The sequence below is a fragment of the Morone saxatilis genome, unplaced genomic scaffold (genome assembly GCF_004916995.1).
Source record: "Morone saxatilis isolate NCDOM2014 unplaced genomic scaffold, NCSU_SB_2.0 Contig14, whole genome shotgun sequence".
NCBI lineage: Eukaryota > Metazoa > Chordata > Actinopteri > Moronidae > Morone > Morone saxatilis.
In genome coordinates, this window is record NW_023339696.1 from 8504158 (window position 1) to 8512597 (window position 8440).

An 8440-nucleotide genomic window follows, 5' to 3' on the forward strand; every position below is an offset into this window, starting at 1 on the left:
GATCTGTGTGCTTTGATGAAGTGAGACTTCAGGAGAACCTAAAATTAGCAACACAACTGATTGGTACTCCAGTTTTCCAGGATTTACTAAACAAATGACATCCTGGCTTGAAAATTCACTGACATGTGTGTGGATATGATTTTGTCTGTAATTTACTTTGCTTGCTCTTAAGAAAAAATAAGCCTTTCAAAGTATAAAGAAATAGCACCCTTCCCTTTTAAGTGGTGAGTAATTTCAACCATTAGATGCTGCATTGTAATATCTTTTGTGAAATGAGCACAGACTGTCTTTGGAAATACATTTTCATAGAAAGAAAGGATTATGTAAATTATAACTAGAATAGCTGTACAGTGAAATTACTCAGTTTAAAGTTTTGTGGATAAGTGTCCATATCGTTTAACTTTAATATCCTGAGTAGTTTTCCAGCTATCATATATTGTGGTGAAGTATTCATGTTTAGCAGACACTTCTATAATGTAACAAAGTCACAGGGAAGATGGAAAGGAAGGTAACTTTTAAGCAGAATTATCATGATTTAAGCAACTTTGACAAGGGCCACATTGTGATGGCTATACGACTGGGTCAGAGCATCTCCAAAACTTCAGCATCGGGGGGTGTTCCCAGTCTGCAGTGGTCAGTACCTATCAAAAGGGGTTCAAGGAAGGAAAGGAGGTATATCTATAAAGCAACAAACAGTGGCAGGATGGCTAAGAGAGCTTTAGCAAGCAACTAAATAAATAATAAACTCCACAGAGTTGCATCTTCAGCTCACTCCAGCAGCACACCAATCCAGCAAGCAGCCAATTGTCAAGCCAGACACTGGTTCTGCAGAGTTAATATTCAGCTCCACTGATGAGCAGAATGTTAGTGATCAGCCAGTCTGTGAGGGGCATGGTAGACCTTGAACACAAAGAAAGATAAGCCAGAAATGTATGCGTTTATGTAAAGAAGCCGTGGATTATGGGGTGGATAAATAAAAAATAAAAACACGGGGGCCGACAACGCCACCTAGGTTTTTAGTGAGGCCTAGGACCTCTTAAAACTACCAAGATTAAAATTAAGATAAAAGATTAAAAGGTTCTTTATGTCGGGGGAGAGCAGTAAACAGTGGTATTTTAAAACAGTGAGTAGAAGCAGTTGGAGGAGTAACCAATTTATTTTAAAAGAAATAAAACAACTAGGAGCTCTAGCTTAAAAGAAATTAAAAACCAAAAAACACAAACAACTAAAATCTAGCTAAAAATAATGCGGCACGGATGGAGTGGGGAGGTCAACAATGGTGGTCGCGGGTTCTTTGGTGCTCAGGGAAACTCCAGGGCCTGTGAGGAACTCCCAGGGCCCAGTCAACAGTACCTTTAACAAGCCACAGCTTTATATATCACACACTACAACAAACACCGGTCTGAAACGGGACCTTACGCGGGAGGGGAAGTTTTACCTTTCCCAGCTGTAGCCGCTAGCGGTCTGGTGTGCGTTTGCTGCCAGTGTTTCTCAGACCTCTCCCAGGCCGGGTTAGAGTCTCCATCTCTCTGTCTGCTTCCTGCTGTCCGGGCCATTGTGCCCTCTGTCTCCTCCCTCGTGCGCGAGGTATCTTCCATCGTGTCCTTTTATCTAAAACAGTCACTCCAATCTCTCGTCCCCGAGGTGCAGGTTCCTTAACCTGATTAAGGTACATCTCCGTGGCGGAAGTAAAACCAACATAAAACACACACAACACTTCAAAATAAAAGCATGCAATAAGATAAAAACACAGCAAATGCTAAAAACACAACAAATCCAAAGTAAAAGCATGCTAAAATAAAATCAAACTTCCGCCCCGTGACATATACATGTATATAAATAACTGTATATATCGGTTTATTTAATTTATTTTCTTTGATTTAATTTTCTTTTTCTACATGTGTAGCATGAATGAACTGCAAATTTTAATTTCGTTATACATCCTCGTGTTGTATAATGATAAATACATTTCCTTGATTCCTTGATTTAAACCTCAAAAGCAGCCTTTAAATCACTCACATAAGTCTGGTTTTCATTTGAGCGTGCGGTATCTGGATTGGTTTCATCTGATTTCTTTAAATAACTCAAGAAAGGTGAAATGCAAATGTTAATCCCAGTCTTCAACTAAAACAAGTGGCAGAACAGTTAGAGGGTTGTGTTAGATTAACGTGCTGCAGCATCTGGTTTCAGTTGAGGAGGCCAGGGGCAGGAGAGACCATTGAAATCTGGCTGGCACTTTGTGAATGAGGCCTTTATGAGAGGTTTGGACACAACTCTGTGAACCAAAAAGCCAGTTCAAGCCACACTGACATTTAAATTAGTTTTTGGCCTTGAACATGCAACGCTGCCACACATACACAAACATTTGTGTAGGTGAGTGAGTGTGGTTCACAAAACAACCTTCCAGTATATATTTGATGAACAACATCTTGCCTCAGAGGGTTTGTCGAAGCTTATCATGAATATTTATATATAAGTACTTCTTGTTATTATTTATACCTTGCTGTTTCAACAGAGAATACTGATGTTCACTTTCCCTCAAAGTCTAACAGTGCATACTGAAATATTTATGCCAAAGATAATTAGAACTGCGAGATAACTCAAAATAAACTAGGTTAAACTGACATAATTATGAGGTAATATAAAATTTTTACATTTTAGGTCAGAATTATAAAAAAGACAATTGTTTGACTTTGAGGTCATACTCATAAGAATATAAGTCAACATTTTGAGTTATTTGGTTGAAATGAGTGAACACTACGTCATAATTATAAGATGGTATTTCTGAATTTTGACTTTATATGTCATAACAATTAAGAATTCAGTCAAACGTTTGACTGAGGTCAAACTTATCTGACTGTTATGAAAACGTTAAGTCAAAATTAAATTATAACTTAACTTTTAGTTATGATTAAATAAGTTGAGCTTTTTGTTGTTTGTGCAGTCTAGTTTAAGTCTGTTAGATGTTGCAAGACTGACAGGCAGGTGTGGTTTCTGAGTTCCTGTGTTTTCCCTCAGGGTTAATAGTGTAAATAGCTCACAGAGGTGTGATTGTGTAAAAACTCTATATAAAAATCTTAGATCGTTTCAGTGAAGACACAAACACGTCACAACACCCATGCAAAATGTAAGAACTAGGTTGTACGCTTTGCTGCCTGAGGTGTGTATCAAACTCATTGGATATTTAATGGAAGGGCAGAAAACACATGAGCTAACAACACTGAATTTATAGACTAACTGTAAATTTGATAATTACACAAAATTGACTTCATTAATTTAATTTATGGTGTGCAAAAAAGGGTCCTACTTGAAATCAAAAGAGCAATCCCTTGCTGTTATTTGGACTGAAGTGAGAAGTTTTGCTAGAATAAAAAAAAAAAAACAGCAATTGATTGTGTTCCTCCTGACTTCCAGGCAGCAATTGCGGTATGAACTTCATCTTGGAAATTATCTCCAAAGGTTGGCTTTTATAGCATGCTGAAATGAATAGAAACTATTACGAACTAGACGACCTAGGAGGTACAGCAGGAACATTTTTCAAAAATCCCAAACACTGATATGTTTGGAAAATGGTTGGCAGGATTGTTAAGTATATGTGATTTGTGGGGACTGGCCTATAAACATGCAAAAGCATTGGAAATTTCCGTTAAGTAGACAGAAACAGTTTCACAAACTCAAACATAAGATGTATCTTCTGCTGAGTCAAAGGTATGAACTCAGTTTATGACACAAACAGTGTGCATGTTTGTTGTTGTAAATGGCTCTGTGCAAAAGCTCTACCATTTAACGAGGTGTGTCTCTGAGCACCAGTGTGCCCCTTTGCTGGGTGAAGTTTACTGTAAGTGTGTTTCCTTCAAACATGAAAGACCAGATTGATCTCACGGCCAATTTTCAACAAAGTGTGGTTTAGCTCACTGCAGAGTGCCGAGAACACGTTCTCCAGTTCAGTCAAGTAGTTTTTACTATTGCACAATTTTGTAAACAGGAACTCCACTAGAGGATCTAGTGTTACACAATTATACAGTAAGATGAAGCCAAGATAGCAAAAATATGAGAAAAATGTTTTGTAACCAAAATGAGGTTTCTGATTCAGCCTTTCGAAGCTATTATGTAACATTTGCACATTAAAATGTCTATAAACACTTGACCTATGTTATATACTGACTGAGCTGTGTACTGGTTAACAATATAACAATGTGAACTTCACCAGTCGCCTGTCAATTAGATGCTGGTCCCCTTTACTAGTCTGGTCTGGCCACAAGTTTTGACAAATAAACGCAGGTCTCAATTAGACACCTGGTCTGGATTTTATAGAAATTCTTTGAATGTATTAAACATCTTAAAACCCACCGGATCACCCGCTTGATCTCGTTCTAAGCTACTTAGATCGCCTGCACAAGTATAAAGGTTTGGTTAAATTGTTTTGTTCATTTTACAGAAACCACGAGCATCAAAACATTAAATGATCCAATTAATGATTAATAAAGGAAATGTTATTCAATAGCCTAATTTTTATACAAGTAATATTCATACAGGTTTAAATAAACAATTTGATGGTATTTTATATTTTCCATCTTTGCTGAGTCCCAGATAAAGGCAGGTTTAGTTCAGCGGTTGAGGCAAATAAAAGAGCGGGGTATTAAATTAAGTTTTACGGTATTGCAGAAGCTGAAATATTTACCTGAAGATGGCACCAAATTAAAAGTCAGAGGATCACTGAAGTTAATTATCCTGAGGGGGGACATAGATGTCGATTTCAAATTTGCAACCAAAATGCATTTAGGATTCATTGCAGCAAACACATCCATTGTGCATTGTGCACTTAGTTATCACACATTTCACATCACCAGCCTACTAAACAAACATTATTTGTCACCGTCACAACTAGACAGACTTATGCATTAAATGGAGTTATGCATTAAGGTCATCTGCCACGGTAACTTCTCTCTTTCTGCGGCTGACCTTTTCACAGTGATCCAGTGTCTCACACACCGGATAGAGCCTGTTTTTTCACATTCATATTCACTAATGGAGTTGGAGTTTTCATTTGATTTATACAGTAACTGAGTGATAAGTGGTCTATGCTATTTTGCTCCAGCTATTTCACACTTCAGTAAGTCAAGGAAATGCCCATTCATTAAGTAGACTTGGTGAGGGACAGGAATGATAAGCAGCTCAGTGACTACTGTTCATCCGGGCAGCAGATATTCTAGGTATAGCCAGGCATACACAATGGACAGGAAGCAGAAGTCATACGAACGTCTTTCATGTGTTTGAATGTGTACAATGCTTTGACAACAAATGTGTTATACCAATAGAGTCACAGTGCAGTGAAAAATGGTTGAGTTTGAATTCTACTGACTACGGCAGCGATGACGCGTTGCACCTTGAGGATCCTCACAGAGAGGTCATCTTCTGGCAAGATTAGAGACAAACCAAATCTATGCAAAAGCCTCATTAAATTAATGGCTGCCCTTTTTGACCAATCAGTGACTGATTGGTTTGCTTCAAAGAAACAGTATGAAACTTTTTTTTTTGCCCACTTGTGAACAGTGCAACAACCCATGGTTGACACAACACTGACATATTATCATCTTATACTCTAAAGTTGTTGTAGATAACATGTTTGCAAAAATATGATAAAATACAATGGAGACTAACAATCTAAAACTGTTTTAATAGAGTTTGGGGTAAACAAGCTGTAAACATTAACATATCACCTTACAGTTGCCTAATTACACATCCAGCAGATATGGAGCAACGTTATCATTTGTTTGGAGTTGTGTTTTTGGACACTAGTCCGTATTCAGTCTCCTTTTAGCTCTGTTTTCAGACTCCACCAACTTTTGAGAAAAATATCTGGCTCTTGGAGATCTTAATGCAGTACTATGCTAGTCGCTAAATGTATGTCTACTGTGTGGTTCCAGACAGATAGTGTACCGTTGATTTCTAGAGCTTTTAGAGCCTGAAAACTGTTGTTTCTGCTGCACACTAATAAGAGCTACAATAAAACCAAAACAATGAGCTAAAAGACGCTAAAAGCTCAATACTAACTGGTGTTGGATAATAATTCTCAGTGGGCTCATCACTGCAGGTGAGCCTTTTCACATTACACATGATCATTGGATACATTGATAGAAAAATGGTGGTAAAAATCATCCATATATATACATATTCTGTCTTCACTAAAGCAATGTGAATCGGAAATATATAATACATAATCTCCATAATCACTTTTTTGGTTTCAGTATCATAATTCAATACAGTGCACGGTGTGAGTTTTGTCAGTGTGATACACTCTCTGGCTGCTGGTCGTGCATGTGTGTGCACGAGACACAGTTCATGTCAGCCCATTGTGAGTTCCCATCCTCCTGAGACAAATAATAGCATCTTCATCATCAGCAGGGTTTTCTCTCAGGCCTGCAGCCCACTGAATGACCTTCATGTATTTCGGAGGAACTAATTTTTTCTTTTTCTTTTTATTTATTTTTATCCTGTGGTTTTTGTACGTGCTGGACTACACTGCAGTAAAATGATTAGAAATCCAGAACCTTTAAAGTAATATAAAAGGCGGAAAAGGCAATTTTGGGGGTTCAGTGTCTTGCTCAAGGACACTTTGACATGCAGCGAGAGGAGCAGGGGATTGAACCACCTTCTGATTAGTGGATGACCTGCTCTACCTCTGAGCCACAGCCGCAGTCAGCCTTTTCTGCAGTAGAGAATTCCTCTGTAATTGTGTCTCACTGTTGTTCTTAAAAGTAAGGAGACGTGGCGAACAACCCACTTTAAAAGGACTTAGTCAGCTCAATATACACCAACTGGAAGATGCAGCTGTTTTTCTGTCAGATGAGATTCTAAGAAAATGTGATTCACTGTGGACTTTATACTGAAGCTCCATTTGTGTGTTGATGTAAGAATTTTAAGAAGTTACCTTTGCATTTGGATTGAACTTATTATGAATATTATGATTCTTAATAAACAATTATATTCTGTATATTTATGCATTGTTGATATTTTCTGTGCAAGCTCATTGAGAGGGGGCAATAAAGCACTTATGTTGAGTATGTGATAAAAAATGTGAAATGCTGTAAAAACAATGAATGGTTATAACTATAACATGTATGGGTACCACAGAAGATATCTGGGTCTTACATAATGTAACACCTGGCCCAATGAGACCTGATTACTGAACTTTCCACTGTGCGTCTTTGGTAGTCTCTGCTCTGCTAGCATGCTTTGCTATTATGTTTGACTTGTGTTGACAAGCTTTGGAGCTTGTCACACCAGGTGGCCAGCAAGCGACATGACTCTCCTGTGGAAAAACTGAGGGCAGAGAGAAAGTGATGATTGTACAGGACAAACAATTTGGACTTCATACTTGAATGAAAGTCTTCCCATGATTTCCTAAAGGTCTCTTTTCAGTAAGTGATGAGAAATGCCAGCATAATCAGAGGATCAGAAGTGAAGATACATAAGCTGCTACTTTATATTGCCTGTTGTTTCATAACGTGGCTCTTTTCAGGATGTAATACTTAAGCAGGAAGGCACAAAGACATTTTCAAACTGGTGGTAAATTACATTTTGGAAGCTGCTTTTTGGTGTAAAAATGACTGTTGTCCATTATAATCAAAAGGTTGCCTTAAGGTGTCAGGTGTCACTTTAAAGCTGCTCTAATCAGTGGATCGAATGGTACATGTAATGTTGAAGGGGTCACTTATAGCAACAAAACCATAGAGAATTATCACCGGTCTCCGCTGTTCCCCTCAGTGCTAAGCAGTGTTTTAGCATCTTTCAGCTAATTGTTTTGGTTTTACGAGTTTCTCTCCCACCACTCTCGACGTTTCCATTAAAAACTGGTTATATGGCACCTAAGCAGCTCCAAACGGCAGACAGACACAGGTAGCAACTAGTTGGTAAACATAATGAAGCATATACTAGAAGCTAACGAGCCAGATATAAGCCAGACTCACACTCATCAGGAGGTTGTAATACAATGAATGCTAATGTTGCTTGTGAGTGCTGGATGGATGAAGTAAGCAACACGTTAATCGTATCTTCAAATCATCAACTTTATAAGATGATATGATGTCAGCTTGTTGGGCTGCCCACATATTTAATTAATTTGTAGGATTGTACAGATTAAATTAAATTAACTGTAATCATGCTTTGATCTAGCTACAGATAATAAACCAACAAAAACATGATACAGATGCATTACAAAAGCATATACATTTATTACACATCCTATTACACGTAATCCATCGAACATGATGTTCTATAATTTGATTGATTATAAGAAAGCTCTGGTAATTGTGGTAACACTTTATTTGGAAAGTCCACCTACATATGGAATGTGTAATGGGCATGTAATGGGGGTGAGGTTGGACCCAAGAACAGCACAGACTGAGACCAGCGTTGGAACAGTTCAACAGTTTTATTG